This window comes from Notothenia rossii (assembly GCF_949606895.1).
Source record: "Notothenia rossii genome assembly, chromosome: 6".
NCBI classification, from domain to species: domain Eukaryota; kingdom Metazoa; phylum Chordata; class Actinopteri; order Perciformes; family Nototheniidae; genus Notothenia; species Notothenia rossii.
Window position 1 is genome coordinate 55,144,465 of NC_136909.1, and position 25,739 is coordinate 55,170,203.

The 25,739-nt window shown below is 40.2% G+C and overlaps 2 long non-coding RNA genes across 3 annotated transcripts; both read left to right on the forward strand.

Moving 5' to 3' along the window:
- The first annotated feature begins 347 nt into the window (after positions 1-347).
- Positions 348-14,797, forward strand: LOC307043055. Of its 2 annotated transcripts, XR_013809271.1 has the most exons (4): positions 348-458; positions 845-905; positions 13,867-14,262; positions 14,623-14,797. It is a non-coding gene; the product is annotated as an uncharacterized lncRNA (long non-coding RNA). The 2 variants fall into 2 exon arrangements; XR_013809272.1 differs by lacking the exons at positions 348-458; positions 845-905 and having other exon boundaries at positions 13,813-14,035; positions 14,164-14,262.
- A 3,534-nt stretch (positions 14,798-18,331) lies between these two features.
- LOC307042644 lies at positions 18,332-22,566 on the forward strand. Its single transcript, XR_013809206.1, has 2 exons — positions 18,332-18,625; positions 19,458-22,566. It is a non-coding gene; the product is annotated as an uncharacterized lncRNA (long non-coding RNA).
- The last annotated feature ends 3,173 nt before the right edge of the window (positions 22,567-25,739 follow it).

Below are 25,739 nucleotides of genomic sequence, written 5' to 3' on the forward strand. Positions count from 1 at the left end.
GGGCTAAAGGCTAAAGCTAATGTCTGAATAAAGCATGCTAGCGTTAGCTTATAAGGGCTATCAACAGCCGGTAAGAGTCACAGCCAGATTCAACGGAAGATATACTCAGACAAGCGTTCACGTTTCGCCATGTGAAATTATATTATATATATATATTAACATTAGTTTATCCTTACCAGTATCACATGTGCTCATTTTCCAAGTGTCTAAGGCTGGATAGAAGCGGATGAAGTCTGCTGGTTACGACGGTTACCTCTGTCACTAACCGATCTGCTCACATAATCTGCCCAGCGCCATATAGACTGAGAGTTACGTCATCTCCGTTCACTCCAATTGACCACTTTTTTACAGCAATGGCGGATCGTGGAGCCTCTCAATCGTTCCCCGGAAGTTAGCGCCAAGGCTAGCAGCGCAGTAGCGTTGCAGTATAATAGACCGTTCGTGACGGACTTTTAAAGGTAAGAAGAAGTTTAAAGATTTATATTGCGGATATTATCAGTACATCTGATTCAAATTAACATGTGTATTAAAGGATGTCAGTGGATTATCCCTAAATTAGTAGATTTAGGGAACGTTTACAGATAACAGATTAAGCTACCGGATCAAGTTAGCAACACACGTTGAACAGCCTTTTAATTTTAAATTCCGTTCTCTTAATGTCATTTCGTCCAACGTTGTTGAATTAGAGAAGAGGGGCTTCCAAACGGGATTGTATGTGGGGGTGGAGGGAGTTAAATATTAGATAAATATAAAGTTTGGTGCGTGTAAGAGTGAGTGTTTTTAGCAGAGCCATATTGTGTCCTTGTGATTATGTTGATTATTACCTGTCTGTATTATGTTGCAGCTCAGCTGATTTTGGATTGATGTCAAAGGGAAAGGGACTTAAGTGAGAGTGAAAACACAAGGTAAGTTTAATACTACTGTTTTATATAAGTAAGCATACTAAACATGTATTCTATCACTGTATTATATAAGTAATCTTGTTAGTAACCTACTGTATGGCAGGTGGAGGGGCAGTGATGTTACAGGTGGAGGAGCAAGACTGCAAACTCACAAGACAGAGAAATCAAAGTTTGTTCTCAAGAGAAGAGGTTGATTTCACTTCAATTTTTAATTTCATATTTTCTAAAGATGTGGAAATGGCACAAAAAAAACTTAAGCCGTAACCAAGACAACTGTAAAAACATGAATAGAGAGCCACCAAGGTTTTTCAAGTCACTCTCTTACTCCATTTTGCCAACCCAAACTTCCAGGTACATGACGGGAAACCTTGCTTGTTTTTGTTGTTTGCGCTCCTCTGGCTGGGTGCTGGCAGGTGGAGGGCAGTGATGTTGGCAGGTGGAGGGGCAGTGATGTTACGGGTGGAGGGGCAGTGATGCTAGCTGGGTGCTGGCAGGTGGAAGAGCAATGTTTAGTCCAAATATTTCCATTGCAACGACTAATTGAAAGGATTGCAGCTGTGGATCTGTTTGGGGGTTGCTGGATGTGGTAGCTTGGCTGCTGTTGTTCCTTTTCACCTTTTTGGATTGGCTCTTGCTTCCAAAATGGCCATCTTTTAATATTTTTTTTTTTCTGTCATTTCTGATTTGTTTGGCCTCAATTCTCAACCTCAGCCGTATGAATCTTTTTACGAGTTTTTGTTGTACTCCACAGCATGACGGCAGCCTGCTAGAGAGGGCCTGAGCTTCTTTCTCCAAGAAACCCACTGCGTTGGGGAGCTGCATGAGGGAGGAACCAGTCTTGATCCTAAATAGTTCCTCAATCTGGTGAATGAAGTCAAAGGCTTCTTGGAAGGGATGACAAAGAGCACCTGCCTTGAAGTCTTTTAAGTCCACTAACAAGCTGTTGTCACCAGAAGGACTCTCATCATGGTGCTCTGTTGCAATTTTGCATTTTTCACAGATGCTGGCAAACTTGATGATTTTGTGGACGATGTAGCCTGCAAGATGGAAGAGAATACATTTCTCAGTTTTTGTGAGGTCAGGTGCAGCTGCTCTGTTCACCGCCATCAGCTGTTCCACTCTGACTGATGGAGTGATCTTTGGCTCCCCTGTGTCCAGGAAGTCTGCCAAAAAGCTACTGTGGTCTTCCTGATAGCTCCCAGAGCTGATGGTGGTGAGGAACTGCCCCACAGATATGATTCTCAGTGCATGATGGAATTCCACTGGAGTTGGGACAGGATTTTTAGACCTCACACAGCTGAATGTATTTTCAAGGCAGTCTTGTGTGAACCTTGACGTTAACACAAACCTGTGTCCTTCTGTAAGCATCTCCTCTTGTATGGCCAAAATTGATGTTGTTGCCATTATCACCCCTGTTTGAACAGGCTTCCAACCTCCCTTTTGACCTATCTTTATCCCACGAAACAGATGGACGATGTTCTGGAGGACGGTGATGGCCTTTTGGTACTCCTCCATCTTGAGTCTGCTCAGGGCTGTAATTGGATGGCGAGATGACATGAGATCAAACTGACGATCAACCTGCTCCAGGAACCACGCTGTCGTCAGGTAGGACAAAGGGCGGTTTTCTTGCTGCACCATGTATTTCAGCCCAGCACTTGTAGCCTTACTGAACACATTTAGAGCAAGACCAACCTTTATCTTATCAAAGTGACTTGGCTCGATGGCTGCAGCTGAAAGATGGGGAGCTATTTTTAATGCCATCCCTTCCTGAAAGGTCAATAAGTCCTTAATGGGGACCACAGAAACCTCGTTAGAGGGGAGGTTCTCTCTGTTAACAACATCCTCAGGAATTATGAAGACCTGCCCACGGACAAGGGCACTTTTTAGATTTTTTACCACATGTGGGACATCGGGCATGAAATAAAGCTGCCTGTCTGGTTTTGCTGGATGTGGCACAGATGTTTTATTTTGGTCCACCCCAAAGGATTTCCACATGGCTCGGTTAGGGCTACCCATGTCGGTGGTGACATCAAGCACATGTAGCCCTATTGATGCTGCCCTCTGTATTATATCAATAATGATTGGCCTGTACTCTGCTCCATTGGTAGAATTGCCAGTGTAATGATATGCCACTACTTGCTTCCACCGTGTTGTGTTTCCAGCCAACATAAACACACAAGCATGTGTTGCCACTCCAGTGTGACCTGGTAAAGTCACATCACCGAACAGTTTGCCTGTAATTAGGGGTGCACCGAATGGGAAATTCTTGGCCGAAACCGATACCGAAAATAGGAAACAGTTGGCCGAATGCCGAAAGGCCGAAAATGATTAATATATATATATATATATATATACATATATATATAATGTATACATTTTTTACCAATGTTGTTCAGCTGCCTGATTATGGAAAAATAATGATTATGGCAAAACTTAACTTAAATAATAATCACTATTATGGGTCCATAAAACATTTATTCAGCACTTTTGAATGCATACAGTACATTAATTCCAAGTCAAGTGCATTTTCTTTTCTCTGTTGGATAACTACAACAAAGTGCATTCAGAACAAAGCCAAGGTGCTTTAAAACTGCATAAACATCTAGGCCAGTAGGCCTACAACTAAATAGTGTAAATAAAGACTGTAACAGCCAGGCCTTCAACAACAACAAATGCACCTATAAGTGCATGCATACAAATGTGCAAACTGGATAAATCCATATGAATGTAACTATTTACAAATGAAATTACAATTTCAAGAATCTGCAAATAAGGTGGTCTGTCCTCATGAGCAATGTAAACAACATTGTATCATTTAGATACCGAAAGTACAATATATTGAACACTGTGCTTCTGTCATTTCCCCCTAATGATAACCTGAGATGGTGAATTATAACTCACAATGAAAATTGTTCAGGAAAGTGGGTATAGAGTAGACTAGTAGAACTAAGCTTATGATAAGCCAGCCTTGTCTACTTATTAAGGAAAAGTGGGAGGTTCTTTTTAATGAACAGTAGCTTCTCTGCTTTATCAGCCATAAGTCTGTTCCTCTTCTCATCAAGCACATGCAAGGCAGCGCTGAACAGTCTCTCGCTGTCAGTGCTTGTGATTTGATCTTACTCCGCATATTTGTCCGGGTGTTTTGATTTCAAGTGGTGGAGTAATCCCGAAGTGGTGAAAGTCTTTGAAATTGGCCGAAAGCCGAAAGGGCCTTTTTAACCATTTTCGGCCGATAATTTTCGGCGGCCGAATATTTGGTGCATCCCTACCTGTAATCATGTCCAACTCCACACTTGGTGTGATTGCCATTTCATCCAAGGTCAACACACACTCCCTTTCAAGGTCTGTTAATCTCCAGATGGAGCACTGAATTTCAGATTCCAGTTTACAGCTTCCTGCCTACCACCTGCCAAAGACCAGTATAGAGCTCCTGCGGTCACGTGACTTTTGGTTATCAGCCACCATTTTGGCAGTAAACATGACGACCGGCGCCAGCGTTTTCCTACCGTGCGAGTATACATCTCATTTTAATTCAAGTGAAATTCGGCTTTATAGTACAAAATTAGAAAGATTAAATATAAGCGACCCATATAATGCACCCGGTGTGCTTTTCAAGAGCATAACCTCCTGCTCTGAAGACGATGTACCCGACTTGCGCTACGCGGACATCCACAGCTATCTTGTAAGCTTTCCATCAGTGTACTCAGGAGACTCCCTCAGAGCTTAAAAAAGCTTGGAGGCTTACAAATGGTGTCAGTCCGGCTTCGTAAACAACATTCAACTGTGGAGTCTTACATCCAAAAACTTCGGCATCATCACTGCAAGGGTAAGTATTAAATTATTCCAGTTTGATAGGCAGTGTCACGTTAGCATTGTTTGTTTATTAGCTTGTCTAGCTACGGCAGTGTCACGTTAGCATGTTTGTTTATTAGCTTGGATAGCTACTGCAGTGCGTCTGAAACTAGTTTGTATTTTTGCTTTTTGAAAACTTTTTGTAGCATTGTACTGTATTCCTTCACCCACCTGATATGAAGTGATCACTGCATAAGCGAAAGCAAACGGCCGGGGGGTCCCATCTTTCAGTCTTGTTCAGACGGCTCCTGGCTCTTTTAATCGCTGCGATCCACTTTTCCCTCCTCTCCGCGTCTTTTGGAATGCGATAATAAGATACACCTTTCTTCTTCCCACGCCTATTTGTGCAACCTGGTGCACAGCAGTTATCCACCATCCTCGACAGTCTGCCAGTGCCTGCCAATGAATTTACTGACGCGATTACTGCCAAAATGGCTGCCCCCTTCGTTTCTCGTCACGTGACCAGCATATGTGACATCATCCGCAGGAGCTCTATAGAGGAATGTTAAGCCCTCCCACTATTTTCCAAGAGGGCGTTGCCAGATTTTCAATTTCAGGTTTTAACCAGGAGATGGCGCTTCATTCACAAATACAGAAAGACAAGTTTCATGGACTTTCAGTTGTGTTTTGAAGAGCATTTGAACACATCAATATTTTAGATCAACTAAAGTATATCTAATCTTGTAATTCAATAATATATAGTCTTTATATATTAAATAATCATAATTATGTAAATGTTTACATTACACTTCTTTATTTGTTATGCTCATACTTTAACCTTTACAATCGTTTGCTTTAATATGCATTATATTTTTGTGTTTGCTTCCTCCTGCTCCCTTTCGGACACATACTGTATGATTTATTATTATTATTAATATGAAGATATTATTAAGGCGAGACACTACAGGTGAATAGGGTAATTTTTTTAACTTAAAGATATCAGCTAGAAATTTCTCCAGTTAATTACTTACAATAAGGCAATTGTTTTTTGTATTACAAGTTTTCAGAAATAGCATGTTTAAATATGCAAATTAGCCATAATCTCATTAAATATGCGCATATTTTAACACATTTCAGGAAACGAATTTTTTTTATTGGATAAAGCCAGGTTCAAAATTCTTGTTTCATTTTGTTGTCATATTAGAATTGAAGGCTTTTACAGAAGGGATTTTTTATATCTCTTTTTATCACTAAATAAATCAGAAAATACTGTCAACAGCCCTAAAATATCAATTTTCGCCATGTTTTTAGGTATAAAATGTTATATAATTCAGGCTATGAATGATAAATGAACAAACCCTTCTGTAAAAGCCTTCAGAATATGGATAGGAATATAACTGGAAGGTTTGGTGTGTCTACGTGCTACTGAAGTGGACATTTTGTGCTCAGAGTAGGAGAAAAAACTCATTTTGAGAAAACGACCTTTAAAGATATGTATTGTCAAATTCCATATTTTTTTTATTGGAAGACACTATTTTCAGACACAATATCTAATCTAATACTTACAACAACAACAATATAGAACATATAAAACACAATACAACTGAAAACTGAGTAACACAGTATGTACCTGATGAACAAAACCACAGTAACACACATACACTACGACCACAGTAACACACGCACTGCAGAACTGCCACCCTAGTCCATGCCTGCTCCATAAGTAGGCCCCTCCTGCATCTCCTGCTGATGTCTTTTCACCTTTTTTGCTGTGCTTAGACTCTTGCGCCTATATTTCAAACTATCAGATGTAATGGCCTCAGCTTTTGAAATTCTCAGCAAATCACTTTGTCTCATTGCGCTGACAGTAACAGCTGTGCTCTGGAGCCACAACTTCTCCATAACAGCCAGCATGGCAGAGGCACCTTCATTAAAGGTGGAGATGGCCATACTTGCAGCTGCCTCAACCCTGCTTTTCCCCACAAAGACCGTTTTTGGACACCGCGCCCATATCACAGAGTTGAGGCACTCATTGGCATTTTGAGTACCTCCATGCTGCATTCTCTGGAGCAGGCTGTCACTTGACATGCGGTGGTACACAGGGATAAGCTTCTCCCCCACCTCTCGCTTTAAAAAGTTTCCAGCATGTTCTTTGTGGCTACCAGGTGTTTCCCCATTATCCTCTGCTTTCCTATACCAACACCAGGAGGGATTGCACCTGGTGTGTAAGGGGCTGTCATCAGTAGACATGCCGTGGAGGAGACCTGCCCATATTTCTCCCTTCATTTTATCGATTGAACCCTGGTTGTTGAGAATTGCCCCCCTGTAATAATTTTGCAAAGTTTTGCATTTCTTTGCAGTCAGCTTCCCTACACCCTTCCCTCCTAACTTTTTCTGTGAACTCATTTTTCTGAGTGCTGTACCCATTCGCTTGTGGGCATGATTAATGCACTCTAATTTCGCCACTTCATGCCCAGGGTATGGGTTCAGTGCAACCACCTCCCTAAATGCTGCGCTATCCCCATCTGACAACATCTCTGTGTACCGCACCTGGTGGCGATTCACAGACCTGGCCCACATCCTCTTGGCTGACTCCTGCTCCATTACCTTGCTTGACCCTGCAAAGTTTCTTGCACAATCACTATGTGTCTGTCGCCAACTGTCATACTCCTCTTCTGTAATCTTTTGCTCTTGCTTGGCATTTCCCTTTAGAGCACAAGCATGGCAATAGGATGATAGGATTTCATAGTCTATCACCAATCCAGTAAGGATGTCAATGCACACACCGATCCCATAATGGGATGTGAAGCCTCGCTTTTGCCATGTGCCATCAAATGACACGCTGATGTTTATAACTGCCTCTGCATCCTCCCTCAGCAACTCTGCAACATCTGGGTCCACATCTGCATAAGCCTGCCTGACCTGCTCCCTTGTCCTGTGAAGTGACTCCAGGCCTCTCTCTATTTCTGCCACTAATAAGAGAAAAAAATAAGTCAACTGAATGTCCTGATAAGTTATACTCTGAAGTCAATAGTTCAAGTTTTCTTGGTCTCAATCCTGTTTCTATACCTGTCACTCTCTTGTCATGTCTCTGATAGGTTTTGAGATGAAGTGCAGGAATCCCCAACACTTTGCTTATTTTCTTCAGAGCTGCATAGCCCAAGCCTAACTCGTGCACTAAGAGCACCATTCTCACATTCACATCAAAAGCAACATCCTTCCTGGTTTCGTCTTGAAGACGTGTAGATGTGTACACACTTTTGCGGTACCCACCATCACACAGACTGCACTCTAAAATTAAGCTGCTACAGAAACCATGGTTTTGCGGATCGATGTTAACTTTGAGCCCTGTCCCTGCGCAATTTGGGCAAATCAACCCACTGAGCAGTTCATTCAGCCGCGCTACATGTATTATCAGCCACTGCTGTGTGGCGCTATCTAAACCCTCCTGCTCTTTGGGTGACAGCTTGCGCATTGACGCACTAAGTGAAGGTTTTTCAGGTTCGGGGTCATTTGTTTTGTCTTCTACCTTGCTATGTGCAAGTGACAATTGTTGTCCTCTTCTCTTTGAACGATTTTTTCGCGGATGTTTCGGCATTTTGAGATTTACATTTTCAGCGCAAATATAAACAAGGAAGTGTCATGGCGCACCACGTGACGCATCTGAACGAATCACGTTGTCAGAAATTGACACCAGCCAATAAGATTCCGTTCTTTGGTCAGATGACCCCTTTGTACTTTCACGATTGGTTGCTGATACAAAGGAAATGACCATATTTGGATCCAATGAGATTGTGCAGGAGACCCTGAGCTTTCCAACGGTACCTCTCATGACATGGAGCAAACAGCGGTCACGGCACTTTATGTTACGTTAGATTGCTAACTTTTGGTGAATTTAGGAGAAATCTACCGACGGAAATAGACAAACTATAGTAAAATAAACACCTAAATGTGTATTTTGTACGTTTTCCTTCCAAAAGCCTGAAAGAAAACATCTTATTGAATCAAAATAGCACAAAATCTCAAAATTGACATGGGCATGAAAAACGATGTTTTTGCCTGCCGTGTCTCGCCTTAAGATAAGATAAGATGTTACTTTATTGATTGAACATTTTAGTTTAGAATGTGCTGTCCCACGGTAATTCAGAAGGCTCACAGGTCACATTCCGACCATTATTTAAAACAATAGGTGCTTTCACACCGTCTACAGTTTGATTTGTATAGAGGGAGCTCTGTCAGTTTTCGAATTACCCATTTGCTTTCGGGGAGCCCTATTTTTTCTGAGCAGATCCTGCTACTAAATATGTCACACGCACGCTCTGTTGACTGGCGCAGCAGCGCGGATGCGTTCAATTGCTATAAAAACACTCTTCTAGTAATACAGACGGTGTCACTAGGCCGGCGGATGTGGCCGTTGTTGAAGCCTCTTCAGGCTCCGCATCGGCAGGCCTCTCCCTCGGTGTGGAGCTGTCAAGCTCGACCGTAACGCCGCTTACAGCCGGCCAACTAAAAGTTGTTTTCCGTTCACGTTGTCATTTTTAGACTCCTGCGCTTCTTTGCTTGTGAATACAAAAGCTGTGACGCTTGGCTGTTTTCGTTTTGCCATATTTTTTTATTACAAAGCCAGAGTTAAAAAAATATCAATATGAACATTTCAAATACCGCGCCGGCATCACCGCCATAACCATAGCAACGTAAGTAAGAATGCAGCGCCGCCACGTACAGATGGCAACACCCAGACATATTCACAAATATAAAACAAATATTCAGAAACTGTTATGAACAATAACTATTATTTATTTCAAGAACTGTTATTTAAAGAAACTCAACATTTCTAATCTGTGTGACACAAATATGCACGATTGTTTTGGGCTCCCCCTATTTATCTCAAAGTCGGCCTTCAGGGGAGCTCCCCCTAGCTCCCCCCCATTTTGAACAGTTTCTGTGGCTGAATGGCCAGCGATTAGGTGCGGCGCATTTATCATAGGTGATCAGAGCTAACTGCCTGCCGTCAGATTTCATTTAAAAAACAGATCTGATTTTAAGACTATTTCTGCGCTCATAAAGAATGATAAGAATAAGAATAATGCGTATTGAACTGGTTTCATTAATTGGTTAGTTTATTTAACACTAGAACCGCCAATCGGGTCAATTTGTGTGATGTGTGTTGTGTGTGTGCAATGTAACTTTTTTTCAATAAAATATTAAAGTCTCCCAGTCCGTGACTTTTCCTGAAAGTGTGTTATGTAGCACCGTATGTTGTTAAAAATTGCATTCTAATAGCGGGATTTGACGGGTTTAGGTAGGCCTATACAAAAACCTCTGGCGGTTCTAGTGTTAAGGTAATTAGGTACAGTAGAAGCCCTTTTTTATCAGTAACGAATTTAGCAGTTGAACATAAAAGTAAACTAACTGAGGGTCACTTGCAATGACAGTGTTGTGTCGAACTGTAAGCTTGTCACTCAGAGTAACCTACCGTTAATTTAGCTGCTGGAGAAGAAAGATCAAGGGGGGAGGGGGGGAGAGAACTGTGGTTGATGGGCCATTAGTTGTGTAAATACACAGCTGAGAGCTTCCGTTTCATTCAGACTGTTTAAAAAACTGTAACAACGGACTATTTTTCTTAGCGGATGCATGTCAATTTAAATCAATACATACAACTATTTTTTAAATCAATACATACAACTATTTTTTAAATCAATAAAAACATTTTCTAAATCCATAAAAGCATTTAAATTAATATTGGGAGTCATGTCGTTACTTTGTTGAGAATGTGGCCGTGTAATAAGCGGGATAATTTGCAGCGACTTGTTCCTTATGAGGAAAATAACACCCGTCATGTGTGTGTAGAGGTGTGTGTGGTTAAAACACTTTCATGAAGTGAAGGAATTTCCTTCTATAAAACAGCTGTGGGCAGCAGTGAGTGTCACGGACATGAATTCATAGATCAAGGCAGCCTGGTGCACACACTCTCCTGTCCTGCCAGGCGACACGCCCGTTCTAAGCCGTGTCCCTCACTCACATCCCAAGCATCCCCGAAAAGTGTATTATGTTGTTTCATCTCAGATGTTATGTTTCAGTTGTGCTCTGTCTATGTTCAGTGATGCAAACTTGTCACCTTTCGGCGAAATTCGCCGTTTTGAATCCAAAATAAGTCGTTTGTGTGATTCATGTAGATCTGCAATACAAATATTTTTGGGGTATGGAGGGGGCTGGGACCCGGAGTAATCTGCGGCCGTGAGCTGTTATGTGCAATCATGACACGCATGGTGTTCTTTTTTTATATATTATAATGAAGTACGAGCTGTGTGCTCGAGTCTTCCTGCCATTCGGCTCTGCTCATGGATGTATAATAAGACTCTGCTGCTCCGAGATGATGGTTTAGCTTCAGCAGCTACATTACCTACGGGTGCGTTCGTTAATATTAACTGTGCGTCCGGAGTCACTGTGGCACAGACTGAACCGCTGGTGAACAGCTGTTAGAACGGGCCGTTCAGGTGTTCAGAGCAGAGGTCCCTGTCGGAGCGGCAGAGCGTGATGTGAACTGAAAGGTTTTTCTGTGGCAATATTATTTAAGGAATCGTTGAGCTAGCTAGCTAGCTAGCATACATTGTCACTATCTGCTAACGAGCTTTAGCCTTCTATTTCTAATAGTTTTTTTCATAGGGTATAAACAGAGGTGGTATAAGTATATATATATTGTACTTGAGTAAAAGTAGAAGTACTCAGGTCTTGTACTTGAGTAAAAGTAGAAGTACTCAGATCTTGTACTTGAGTAAAAGTAGAAGCACACAGATCTTGTACTAGAGTAAAAGTAGAAGTTCTCAAATCTTGTACTTGAGTAAAAGTAGAAGTACTCAGGTCTTGTACTTGAGTAAAAGTAGAAGTACCAGAGTGTAGGAATACTCTGTTACAGTAAAAGTCCTGCATTCAAAATGTTCCTCAAGTAAAAGTAGAAAAGTATTATCATCAAAATATAGTGAAAGTAGCGACAGTAAAAGTAGTCATTGTGCAGATTGGTCCATTTCAGAATAATATATATGATATGTTTTATAATGATTGATTATGAAAGTGTTCTCAAAGCTGGTAAAGGTGCAGCTAGTTTGAATGACTTTGTATACTGCAGGGTAGCTTGTGGATTTAATCCAGGTGGAACTAAAGTCGGAATTAACACTTGATTATATTTCACATCATTCATCCACATCTGTAAAGTAACTAAAGGTATTACATACATGGAGTGGAGGAAAAGTACAGCATGTACCTCTGAACTGTAGTGGAGTAGAAGAACAAAGTAGCAAAACATTGAAATACTTAAATAAAGTACAAGTATCTCAAAATTGTGCCCAAGTATAGTACTTGTTGAGTTTATGAACTTAGTTACTTTACACCATGTGGCTATACAGATAAAAAGACTTAAGCCTTGCACAGAGGCATGAAAATACATTTTCAAAATGCTCAACAGTGCTGCCAAAATTATAAACTGACTGCTCCACAATTTAAAATAAATGCTTTTATATATTTCTATTAGATGTGACTCTTTGGCGTTTCTGTTATTATTAACACTGCTGCTTTAGTTGTTCTGACTGCTAAAATCCTCTGTCATTCCGTGGGGTGGGGGAGCCGGGGGCTCGGATCCTTGTCACCTTTTTCATACCTGATGAGTTTGCATCCCTGTATGTTAAAAAGCCTCGGTCACCTTAATTCATGTAATAAAAACATCTCAGGTCAGTAACACTCAAAGCTAAATGTGCAATACCATGTTCAGCTATGTTACTATTTATAATGTTATTGTTGTTACATCAGAAGATGTACATATTGAAATGATTTCTTAACTTACAGTAGGCTATTTTTTACAATGTGAGTTGGAAGGATTTATTAAATTACAATGAATATTGTCATTGTTGAAGGCTTTTAGAGAAGGGTGAACTATAAGCCTGAATTACATAACATTTTATACCTAAAAACATAAAAGCCACAATAAATAAATCACAATTATTCTAGTTATTTTTACCTCCCGTATTGCTTTCAACCCACCAGCTTTTATGGTGTTGTTACGTCACTAACTGTAAGCTTGTCACATACAGTCTATGGTCACTCAGAGTAACCTACTGTTAATTTAGCTGCTGGAGAAGAAAGATCAGGGGGGGAGGGGGGGAGAGAGCTGTGGTTGATGGGCCATTAGTTGTGTAAATACACAGCTGAGAGCTGCCGTTTCATTCAGACTGTTAAAAAAACGGTAACAACGGACTATTTTTCTTAGCGGATGCATGTCAATTTAAATCAATACATACAACTATTTTTTAAATCAATAAAAACATTTTCTAAATCCATAAAAGCATTTAAATTAATATTGGGAGTCATGTCGTTACTTTGTTGAGAATGTGGCCATGTAATAAGCGGGATAATTTGCAGCGACTTGTTCCTTATGGGGAATATAACAACCTTCATCCAGATGAGGATCCCTCCGCTACACTTTGGGATCCTGATCGACCGACGAAGCTCCATTAAAATATACATATTTTCTGGTGAATTACTGAGTTTAGGCACGTTAATAACGTTTTAATGAAGTTGAATACAGTATATTCATATGTGTCAGTGATTTCATGTCAATTCGGCGAACATAAACATAAATGATCGTGGTGAAGATGATGATTAAATTAGGATTAAAAATCGAGAGCCTGGCTGCATTTCCTCCCGTTCGTTTTTTCGAATAACAAAATTATTTTGTTAAATAACAACATGGTGATGTTTTGTAAATGATTACATGTCTCTTATTTAGCACAGTAGTATGATATCCGTGACATATGGATCTTAACAAAGTTTCGCTGTACATCCAGCATACTGTATCTCCCTTTATTTCACATGAGCTCCAGTGTGGAACCCCACTGCACCCCCTGGTGGATCAATGATCCATTGCAGCTGGCTTCATTATAATTACATTTATCTATCACAGGGGCGGTCTCAAGTCAAGCTGGAGGTTTTCCCTTGAGCGAGGGCAGATCACGTACCAATCACGGCCCTCACGTTTCAAACTGTCTGAAATGAATCGCTACATCTGTATCTGCCTTCAATTTTAGGAAATCAAAGACCTCCTGATTTTTCTTAGTGCAGTCTTTGCTTTTTTGGTGATTCCTTCTTGGCTCTTTAATTTTCTCTTACATTTTTTTAATAGATCTGTTTGACTGGCTGCTGGTTCCCTCGTATGCTGACTGGCTGCTGGCTGAGTGGGTGGTGTCCGCCCTCCCTGTCTCTCCTCACTAGCCATGTCCTCTCTTTCTTCACCCTCACTTTCCTTTCTCTCAGTCTCCTCATCCCTTCTTCCCTCAATCTTTGAGACTAATGTAAGTAGAAGACATGGCACTGTAAATGTTCGAACATTTAAAATATTATACCACTTAAAAATAAGAAATATTACTTTTGTTACTAAGAGTTCATACTTATTATACCTGTGTCACCTTTCACACTATAGCTGTGATCATGAGCTATGGGCTTTGTAGATACAGGTCCCGGGGTGAATCGTGGTGCAGGGGCCCTTCTCTTTTTGACCAAAGGGCGATGCACGAAGATGGTGCGTATAGCCTCTGCTCTCAGCCTAATCTTGCCATTTTTTGTCTTGACAAACTGGTCTGCATCAAAATGTGTGAATACACAGTATTAGGAAACACTTTATGATTACTGGACATGTTATACTCATTACATACTCTATATAAAATATGACCAAGAATGTGAGACAACTTTATAGAAATTCATATCACATCTGTTACTGATGCCATTTGTCATACTTGGTTAAAGTCACAAATAATAAAGTTCCATAACTTCAGTTGGGAACAAAGACCACACCTTATCTCCCCAAGGCAATTTCCCATCCAATAGGTGTGCTATATAGGTGTGTATAACCCTTTCTCCTGTCTGTTACTCCCTCTTTCAGCACAAGAACCAGAGGGGGATTCTATGGAGCCTGAATACCTGCACTGAGACCCTCACCCTGCACCCTGAGTCTCAACTCTGTGTTTTTCAAGCCTTTCCCTGTTTTTTTGTATTAAACAAAACATTAAGCTTTCCCAATGGTGTGGTTTTCGTTTTGTGAAAAAGTGCAAATGCAGTGTTTGTATATAATTACATCACATATTTTTTTGCGGTTGGTCGTGAAATTGCTCCTGCTGACTTGAGCCAGCCATTTTTTCCTCCGCTCTGTCAGTGGGGAAGCCGTACATTCGTACTCCTTTCTCGGAGCGATTTGAGCATCCCCAGGCAGCACAGCAAACCATGGTGGCAACTAGGAGGCAGCACAGCAAACCAGGACAACACGGAGGAAAAGGCACAGATAAACTGCATGATATGCTATTCAATGTTTATTGAATTCCATGTATTTGCAATGGATGTTCCTAAAACAACACATTTAACATCATCATCATCATGCTGCTGCTGCTGCTGCTGCTGCTGCTGCTGCTGCTGCTGCTGCTGCTGCTGCTGGTGCTGCTAGTCCTTTGATAGTCACCTGTCGGTCTCCTGTCCTTTCTGAAAGCCATAAAGATGACTTTAGTCATTTAGACAACTTGTGTCCTCAATTACCATGGGATTACTGAAACTACCATGAATTTAAGAAAATGGTAGAAATTAATCTAATCTGAATTTTGAACCATTCCTTTAGATCCCCTCCCTCTAAATATATCAATAAACATTAGAAAGTGATGCTCCTGACTACCATACAAGTTTAAGAAGATAATATTGGTTTGAAAGAATTCAAAGCTATAAATAAACAGCAACAGGCTCTTTAACCAAGGCTCTGTTAGCCTAACATGTAAACTAGTTGTTCACACTAATCGTAATATTATCACTTAATATTAGCAAATTCTATTTTATTTTTTAAAACATATTGATGTAAATACAGACACATATCGATTTGTTGTATAAATATTGCAAATCAAAACCTTTATTCACTAATAATTACCAAAAATCGTAGTTCTATCTCCTGTTATCAATGCATTCACATTGCCCGCCATGAACTTCCGGGGAACGATTCTCGTCTACATGAACCACGTGACGATAACCGTTTTTGGACTTCCGCTGTCGTAACTCTTCTATCTATATGGCGCTGGATCTACCCCCCTGCCCGATCTGTACTGCGCATGTGCGAGATGGACAACTACATACGGCAACCCAAATGGGACACTTGACACAATGGCCTTTGGCAAAGCAGAAAAAGAACACCCGACAATATTAATCTGAACGAGAGAGGTTAGTTAGTTAGTTAGTTAGATTAGTTATTGTTATTACAACGTGACTTCATATTACAACGTGACTTCTTTATTACTTAACAACTCTTTTTATTGGGTTCTTTTATTTTGGGTTAAGTAGATTGTCAGAATAAGTGAGAAATGGATTTAACTTCTGTTAGACAGCTATCATGCTGAATCAGTTGTCCCTCCCCCTGGTGCCAGGACAAACAGATCCATCTCTAGGCTCAGCAGCCCTGTCCCCCCATAAGTGTTATATTTTCAAAGCTCAGTGTCAGTAAATATTGTGCAGTTAGTTTTGGACTACAAGATTGATGCAAGCCTGTACAGGTAGTTATTTAAAGCATAAATGAGTCGATTGGGTTATGGAGGTGTGGTTAAAGCAATTGTGCTTGGTTGGCGTGGCCTGGGCCTGGTGATTGGGCCCAATGTGATATATTTTCATGGGGCCCAAAATCCCTGGTGTGTATGGCCAGAGGGCAGGACCTATAAACACATGTACTACCCAATAGCATAGTTCCATCCCCTGAAGACAAGGAATGTGTCATAGTAGAAATTTGCAGCCCAATGAAAGAAGGAAGCATAAAGCTTGTACATTTCTATAACCCGTGTAAAAATCTTCACATTGAAACTTTACAGACAATAGCAGGGACGAGTCATAGAAGGGAAGTGTGGTGTGGTGATTGTAATGCTCACAACAGCCTATGGGGAAGCATTCAAACAGACAGTAGTGGGGATGTTGTAGAAGAAATGCCAGAGGAAAGATCACTGTTTTGCCTTAATGATGGACAAAAAACAAGAATAGACATGAATAGGGGGACACAATCATGTTTGGACCTCACACTTGTGACGGATAGTTTAGTTAAATCGTGTGAATGGAATGTAAAAGTGACTGTACCATAGGAAGTGACCATTACCCAGTTTTCACTATCATCAACACAAATAGGAAGTGAGTATATTTACCAGGTGGTGCTTTGGTAAAGCAGACAGAAATGTAGACTTTGCTGTAAGGAGTCAGCACAATTGTTAGCATGAGAAGGAAGTATAGAGGACTGCTCAAATCAAATCACAATGCACATTAAAGAAGCAGAAAATACAACTATACCAAAAAGAACAACAGAGGGTAGGAAGAAAGTGGTGCCGTGGTGGAATGAGGAATGTAGCAGAGCTATTAAAGAACAAAACAAGGTATTCAGTAACTATAGACCCATAGCATTAACATCACACTTGTGTAAATGGATGGAGAAGATGACATATAGACATGTCTTAGAACAAAGAGGGTTGCTGAGTAATTTTCAGAGTGGTTTTCGTAAAGGAAGATCCACGATAGATGCTTTGGTTAGAGTGAACAATGAGGTGGGAATACAGTGTAAAGACACTGAAAATGAAAGAGGTTATGGCAATAGTATATTTTGACATCGAAAAGGCTTATACCTATTAAGAGCAGTGGCAAGATGTGACTGGGGGGCAGACAAACAGGCACTAATTGACATCTAGGGGGCAATTATGAGGACAACTCTGGATTACGGGTTTATAATATATGCAGCAGCAAAAACGTCATTACTAAAAATTGATAGATTACAATATAAAGTGTTACGGTTGTGTATAGGTGCAATTAAGTCAATAATGATCACAAATACCTCAAAATATACACAGATGGTTCTAAGAACAAGGAAGAGTGTGTTGGAGTTGGTATATATATCCCAGACTTTAAAATATCTATTTCAAAAAGAACGTCTGATCAATTATCAGTATAGCAGAAATGCTGGCTGTAATAATAGGATTGCAGTGGGTTGAAGAGGTCAGACCAGATAGGGTGTTGATATGCACAGATTCATTATCCATTTTAAAAAGCATACATTCAACAACAACTGTCAGAGAAGAATTACTCATAGAACTTAATCATAGCTTGTTAAGTCTTCACAGAGGCGGTATAGATCTTCAGTTCTGCTGGGTGCCTGCACATGAGGGGGTGAAAGGGAACGAGTGTGCTGACAAATGAGCAAAACGTGCACTACAAAAGGAAATAACATTACCAGTTCAACTTGGAAAAGGAGAAGTAAGCACTAATTAAGAAAAAAGGGATGGAAATCTGGCATAAAAGGTGGGAGAAAGACCAGAAAGGCAGTTTAAAAGACAATCAGAATTAATATGTATAAAGAAAGAAACGGAATGGAGGAAATAATGATAGCTAGACTCAGACTGGATCACACAGCATTGAATGTTACTCTATGTCATGGGGTAAAGTATCAGTAAGTAACAGTGACAAGTGTAGGAACTGTGGAGTTAAAGAAAATGTGGAACATATCATATTACACTGCAACATGTACAAAACAGAGAAGGAAAAACTAAGAGACAGGATCAGAGAGGCAGGAAGGGAGTGGAGCCTGATGGGGATACTGGGAACAGAAGGTGAGGGGGTAAGAGCTATCGGGAAGGCCATTCTTAAGTATTTGAGTGAAAAAGGATTGATTGGAATAATTTAAAACACCGTAAACACAGTGGTATAATTCCACAAGTGGTGATAGGATGATATGATGATACACACTCTTGTACAGTAGGGGGCGGTATGCACCTTAAAGTTGTTTGCAATCCGCCCAAAAACCGAGAGAAGAAGAAGACGAACGATTATAGAACGACCAGACACAAGGAAGCAACTTTCCCTCTGCTTCATTTATTTCTCTTGTTCAACGGGTTAGTACTGTTTACACAGATTATGTCATATTTCGATCAAAGAAGTGTGTTTGAAACTGTTTTATGTGTAGTTTAATGTCATTCTGTGAGCTACGCCACTAGCGTGTGGTTAATGGCGTCCGCTAGCTTCTTTAGCACAGGCTGTTGCTCCCTGAATAACGTAGGGCTCTACTTACCATGTGTATGACTCCCGTGCACTAGTTTGGCTTACATTTCAAGTTTATTCTGTTTGTATAAATATGTGAAATGCTGGACTGAGGTCATAATTGTTCATATTATTTAAATGCTAAAGCGCTAATGCTATGCTAATATTGTGCCTGTACAACATAGCCATGTTAAAGTGAGTACAGTCAACCGGGTTGTGTGTGTTATCTGTTATCACTGTATTATAGACTGTAAATCAAAAAGGCTTTAATCCTTCATGAAAGTCATATGGCATGTGGATTTATGTCCATTTTTGATTAGAGACAAATATGTCATACGGTTATTTTGATTTGCTAAATGTATGATTACATTCTCAGTTAGCCTCAGGCCTCACTGAGGCAAAGTATTGAGGTAGAAAGCTGGTGAAGCCATTTCCTGCCGTCACTATATTCTGTTTGCACAGATAATAAACCTGGTTGGCAAGAAGGAAGTCGTTTTCATTCAACACAACTCAGAGATACATCTGGCGTCAATCCAGACCGGTTACACAAAGAATTATTAGATAAATAGAGAAAACAGATATAATTTGTAACTGAATTTATTAATGTGTTTAATACATTCTGGCTAGAACGGCCACACAAACGGCAGTAACTTTCCCTCTGCTTCATTCTTTTCTCCTGATCAACAGGCTTATTATCTGATTACCAGCTCTGCACAGCAGACTTGTAACACAAGCAGCAGTGGAGATGGAGCATCAGAACCTGGAGGCTTCTACTCTTCTGAAGAAGAAGAATATAGCAACAAGGATCCATGGGAAGATAAGTAAATGTAAATATTACAGTAATAGTGTACTTGCATTGTGTGGGTGCAAGGGTGTAAGGGTGTAACTTTGGTTTGAGAAGTGGGGAGGACACAAAACAGGGGGTCCTCCGCAATGAAACATTTTCTCAATTTAATTCCATTTCCTGCCTTTCTACAAATATATTAGGGACTATAGTTTTAACAAATCCAAGAAAAATGTGTAGTGTGTATATAATGAGTGTGCACACTTATCTAGTATCCTATCCATGTATACCTGTTTTATTTGTGATAACCTCACATCCTCTAGGGGGGGTACTAGTATATATTTCAATCATCAAAAATCCATTAGAATATGCTCACAACAGTGTGCGAAAAAGTACACGTCCCACCGTCCGGGACGTGTTATTTACAATATCGGACAAGTAGATCTTTCAATTGACTTGTCCGGCGGACAAGTGACGTTTTTCGCCCTGATTTATTGAAAAATTATTGATAAATTCAGTTTACAAAAGGCAGAACTCATTCGCAAATTGTACGTGTCCACCATTGTTCGTTTAGAAATGTTAGTTTCGGTTCTGCTTGTCGATTCCTAAGGAAATGCATCTCGCCGCTTTCTGTACAGTAGACGGGGGCGGGGCGGGAAGTGTAGCACAGTGGCAGAGTTGGGAAGCAAAACTCGGTTCCGAGTAGGAACAAGAAATAACAATTGTCCGGTCCCGGGATTGATAAGAGTTGTGAGGACAGGAGGCCGAGCCCCGCGGACCGCAGCTCTCTCTCTCTATGCTCCGTATCAGCTGATCGCTGCACGGTGCGTCTCAGCGTCTCTCTCTCTCTCTCTTTCTACACACAGCGGATCTGATGCCCGTTTAACAGCCTCATCTTTGTCAAACTTTCTTATGTTCTTTCTTTAACGCGTAATGAAGGTTATTAAGCGTTTTAGCTCCTGTGTTGTTAATATTGACTGCCATTTCATTTATGAAGTGTAGCAGCCTCCCTGTGTCCTAGCGCTTTCCTCACATCCCCGGACCCCCAGACTCGGAGGAGCACAGGGATGTCAGTATTGTTTATGAAGCAGGGTATAGAAAGTACATTATTGAAATGAAAATACTATTTATTTACTTTTACAAACAGTGAGCAGCTGGGCAGCTGCAGCATGTGTATTGCAGGACATGTGTAAGCGTGCAAGCGTCTTTGAGTTGTAGAAAAGCGCTAGGCCTATAGGCTATAAATATAATATATTATTATTATTATTATTATTATAAGGCCTATGCGTTGAACATGTGTGGTTGGACTCTGTCTCACAGGCAGGTTGCAGTGTAACATCAGAGGAGACTGGGCCAATTGTACATTCTCAAACTGCACCACTTAAAACTAAATAAACAATGCAAAGATTATTTTCATATAATTCTATTCAATAACCGTAATAGATTAAACAGTATGAAGTGATTTGTAAATAGGAATACAGATTTGACTTAATGTTTTCATAAATATATTTTTCTCCCAGTTTTTCATGGGACTTATTTTTACCCTCTCAAAGAACCGGAATCGAGAACCGAAAATGACTGGAATCGAAAAGCAGAACCGGAATCGTTCCAATCCAAACGATACCCAACCCTATGTGTGATGCAGTAAAATCTCACCGCTCACTTACGTTAGCGGTGTCGTAAAACCGTGGGAAAATGTAAAATACGATGGAGAAGAAGAAGATTCCAGTCGCCCCAATTTGTGTCCATTCTGGACAAGTGAAAAATGTATTCGGACAAGTAAATTGCCAAACTCACTTGTCCATGGACAAGTACTCTCTAAAAACTTTTTCTCACACTGCTTGACAAGCAATAACACATATTTCATCAACTCCTCTCTCCTATCTTTATCTTACCTAGTCTGCATTCTTTCTTTTTATTTATGCATATTTTACTAATCACTCCCCTTTCAAACTCTGTTTTTTATTTTGTACTGACCTATTGCACACAGTGGAGTGATTTATTAACTCATTTTATATACAACTAATATTACATAGATGGAAATATTTGTTTACAAGATGACCAAACCGTTTGAGACCCACTGAGATAACGTAGACTAAAGATTACAATCTAATAGTCCTTTACCTCCCTAACCTTATCTCTCTCGATCCCAGAGGAGAGAGCTCTCCCTCTCCTTATTGTTGAAACAGCTTCTAATCTCCGTTAGCTCCGAGCTAGCACCAAATACTAACAACGTCTCTCTTTCTCTCTCACACGCTCCTCCTCCTCCTCCTCTTCCTCCAGAGAGAGAGAGAATTTTATTTTGAGTTGTGCATTGTTATTTGTGCTTGAGAAACATTCCACTTGAACTTTATTTTAACAAACTTAGTAGTCATTATTGTCCTATATTTTTTATTTTATTTCACAGCTGCCTGGGCCTAGCAGCAACAAGAACCTCCATTTGTCCCTGCCCCCAGGTCAAGATCTACCGTGGCTCAAGGGCCTTCACCAGAGCCATCACCACCAAGGACCAGAGGACCATCATCACTACAGTGGCCTCCATCTCCATCTGCCACAAGATTAAGATACACCTCGGTACAAAGGCCTCCATCACAGCCATCACGATCAACCCAGCCAGCAAAGAAGTCTCGCCTAGCAGATGTACCTCCCACAAGGCCACCAGCATCAACCTGGGATAATCACACCTACCTCCCTCCGACACAGCCACCAGCAGCCAGACCCCCTGTCCTGGAAGACAGACAAAGACCATGACACTGCTCCCCCTGTCTTTATATTTATAATGAATAGTCGGTTGAAAAAGTTCTGATATTGTAAATATTGAGATTTTACAGTTTATGTCAACATAAATTGTTGGTTGAAAAAAAAAGTTCTAATGCTCAATTTGTATTTGTACACATCACATGAACCTTGGTATGGAATATGAAGTCATGAATCAGTCCTGATGTAACTTTTCTGTGGTGAAAGCAGAGGGATGGAACTATTTTACACATGAATAAAATTTCATTTAATTTATATAGGCCTATAGTGTAATTCATATAATTATTTCACTACTTTTGTAAACCAAATCTAAAATGCCCCAAAACATAGACGACATGAGTAAATGTGTTTTCCCAAGAGTTTTTAGGTTTTCCAAAAATCGGATTTCTAATTTTCAGCTAAGTATCTCATAAGACAGTGCTCTAAGGTGAGTGACTTGCATCTCTAGCAAGACCAGAGAGTGTCCTGAATATTTTTGATAAGTAACATATGGGGTGCCATGTTATAAGAAGTACATTTAAAAGGTGATTTAAGGAGACCTCTACATATCTACTCCAGAGGGTTAAGGAAAAGTGTAAGGCAATTGTATTTTTATATATATATATTTTATATTGTTTGATTTATTGATTATATTCAAAGGAAAATTAATACTTGGTCCCCTGAATCTGGAATAATATACAATTTACAGCAAAGCCTAAACATTTCAGGAACTTTTCATCTACAGATTGCTTTGGTCTGACTTTACTCTTCACTGATTGGTTACAGACACTTTAAACTTAGTGGCTATGGAAATCAGAAGGAGGGGCTCATTATTATATTAAAAAAGGCGCGTTTTACGCGCGTATATTCGGGCGTAAAACGCGCGTTTCTAGACGCGCGAAAAACGCGCGTTTTGTTTTAAACGGGCGAATAGTGGCACATTAGGCTTTCGATACAGCACTACATTCGTTTATCTTTACCCATGGATGCACAATAACAACGGACCCATATCGTCTCACTGCCATCCCACGGAGCTGTAATAATTGATATATTGCACATGTTTGCTGTAATTCATCATTTGTAAAATATTATACTACATGGGCTGTATGATTAAATCTCGTGCCGTAAATGTTAAATAAACTTAATATTACCAACGTTAGATTAACGTCCCTGTAGCTTCTTATTGCACTAAGAAGCTTATTGCACTGTATATACAGTGGCGGGCCGTGCATTTCACACCTAGGCCTTCAGTGATGTCCTACACCAGTGGTTTTCAAAGTGTGAGGTGCGCCTCCCCTGGGGGGCGCCAGAGAGCTTCAGGGGAGGCGCAGCGTGAGACACAAAAGAACAAGAAAAAGATGAGTAAAGTGACACTTGCCCACTTGTGGCTGTCTGTGGAGACCGATTTCCCCCACCTCGCCAAAAAGGCTGTAAAAGTGCTCATTCCCTTCACCTCCACCTACCTGTGTGAGTGCAGGTTTTCGGCATTGACTTTGATCAAAAGCAAGTACCGTTAAAGGCTGCAGCCAGAGTATGATCTCCGTTTATTCCTGTGTGCACCAAAGACGCAGACTCATTGTTCCCACTAAAGTAGGCGTGAGTGTAATAAGGAGCAAGGTTGACGTTCAGTGTGTTGCCGGGAGCATACAGATGGAGCGATTCATTTCGGACAGTTTGAAACGCGAGGGCCGTGATTGGTACGTGATCTGCCCTCGCTCAAGGGAAAACCTCCAGCTTGACTTGAGACCGCCCCCGTGATAGATAAATGTATTTATAATGAAGCCAGCTGCAATGGATCATTGATCCACCAGGAGGTGCAGTGGGGCTCCACACTGGAGCTCATGTGAAATAAAGTCAGATACAGTACGCTGGATGTACAGCGGAACTTTGTTAAGATCCATATGTCACGGATATCATACTCTGTGCTAAATAAGAGACATGTAATCATTTACAAAACATCAACATGTTGTTATTTAACAAAATAATTTTGTTATTCGAAAAAAACGAACGGGAGGAAATGCAGCCCAGCTCTCGATTTTTAATCCTAATTTAATCATCATCTTCACCACGATCATTTATGTTTATGTTCGCCGAATTGACATGAAATCACTGACACATATGAATATACTGTATTCAACTTCATTAAAACGTTATTAACGTGCCTAAACTCAGTAATTCACCAAAAATATGTATATTTTAATGGAGTTTCGTCGGTCGATCAGGATCCCAAAGTGTAGCGGAGGGATCCTCATCTGGATGAAGGGTGTTATTTTCCCCATAAAGAACAAGTCGCTGCAAATTATCCCACTTATTACATAGCCACATTCTCAACAAAGTAACGACATGACTCCCAATATTAATTGAAATGCTTTTATGGATTTAGAAAATGTTTTTATTGATTTAAAAAATAGTTGTATGTATTGATTTAAATTCACATGCATCCGCTAAGAAAAATAGTCCGTTGTTACCGTTTTTTAAACAGTCTGAATGAAACGGCAGCTCTCAGCTGTGTATTTACACAACTAATGGCCCATCAACCACAGCTCTCTCCCCCCCTCCCCCCTGATCTTTCTTCTCCAGCAGCTAAATTAACAGTAGGTTACTCTGAGTGACCATAGACTGTATGTGACAAGCTTACAGTTAGTGACGTAACAACACCATAAAAGCTGGTGGGTTGAAAGCAATACGGGAGGTAAAAATAACTACAATAATTTTGACTTATTTATTGTGGCTTTTATGTTTTTAGGTATAACATTTTATGTAATTCAGGCTTATAGTTCACCCTTCTCTAAAAGCCTTCAACAATGACAATATTCATTGTAATTTAATAAATCCTTCCAACACACATTGTAAAAAATAGCCTACTGTAAGTTAAGAAATCATTTCAATATGTACATCTTCTGATGTAACAACAATAACATTATAAATAGTAACATAGATTTTTAACATACAGGGATGCAAACTCATCAGGTATGAAAAAGGTGACAAGGATCCGAGCCCCCGGCTCCCCCACCCCACGGAATGACAGAGGATTTTAGCAGTCAGAACAACTAAAGCAGCAGTGTTAATAATAACAGAAACGCCAAAGAGTCACATAATATAAATATATAAAAGCATTTATTTCAAATTGTGGAACAGTCAGTTTATAATTTTGGCAGCACTGTTGAGCATTTTGAAAATGTATTTTCATGCCTCTGTGCAAGGCTTAAGTCTTTTTATCTTTATAGCCACATGGTGTAAAGTAACTAAGTTCATAAACTCAACAAGTACTATACTTGGGCACAATCTTGAGATACTTGTACTTTATTTAAGTATTTCAATGTTTTGCTACTTTGTTCTTCTACTCCACTACAGTTCAGAGGTACATGGTGTACTTTGACTCCACTACATGTATTTAATACCTTTAGTTACTTCACAGATCTGGATTAATTAAGTGAAATATAATCAAG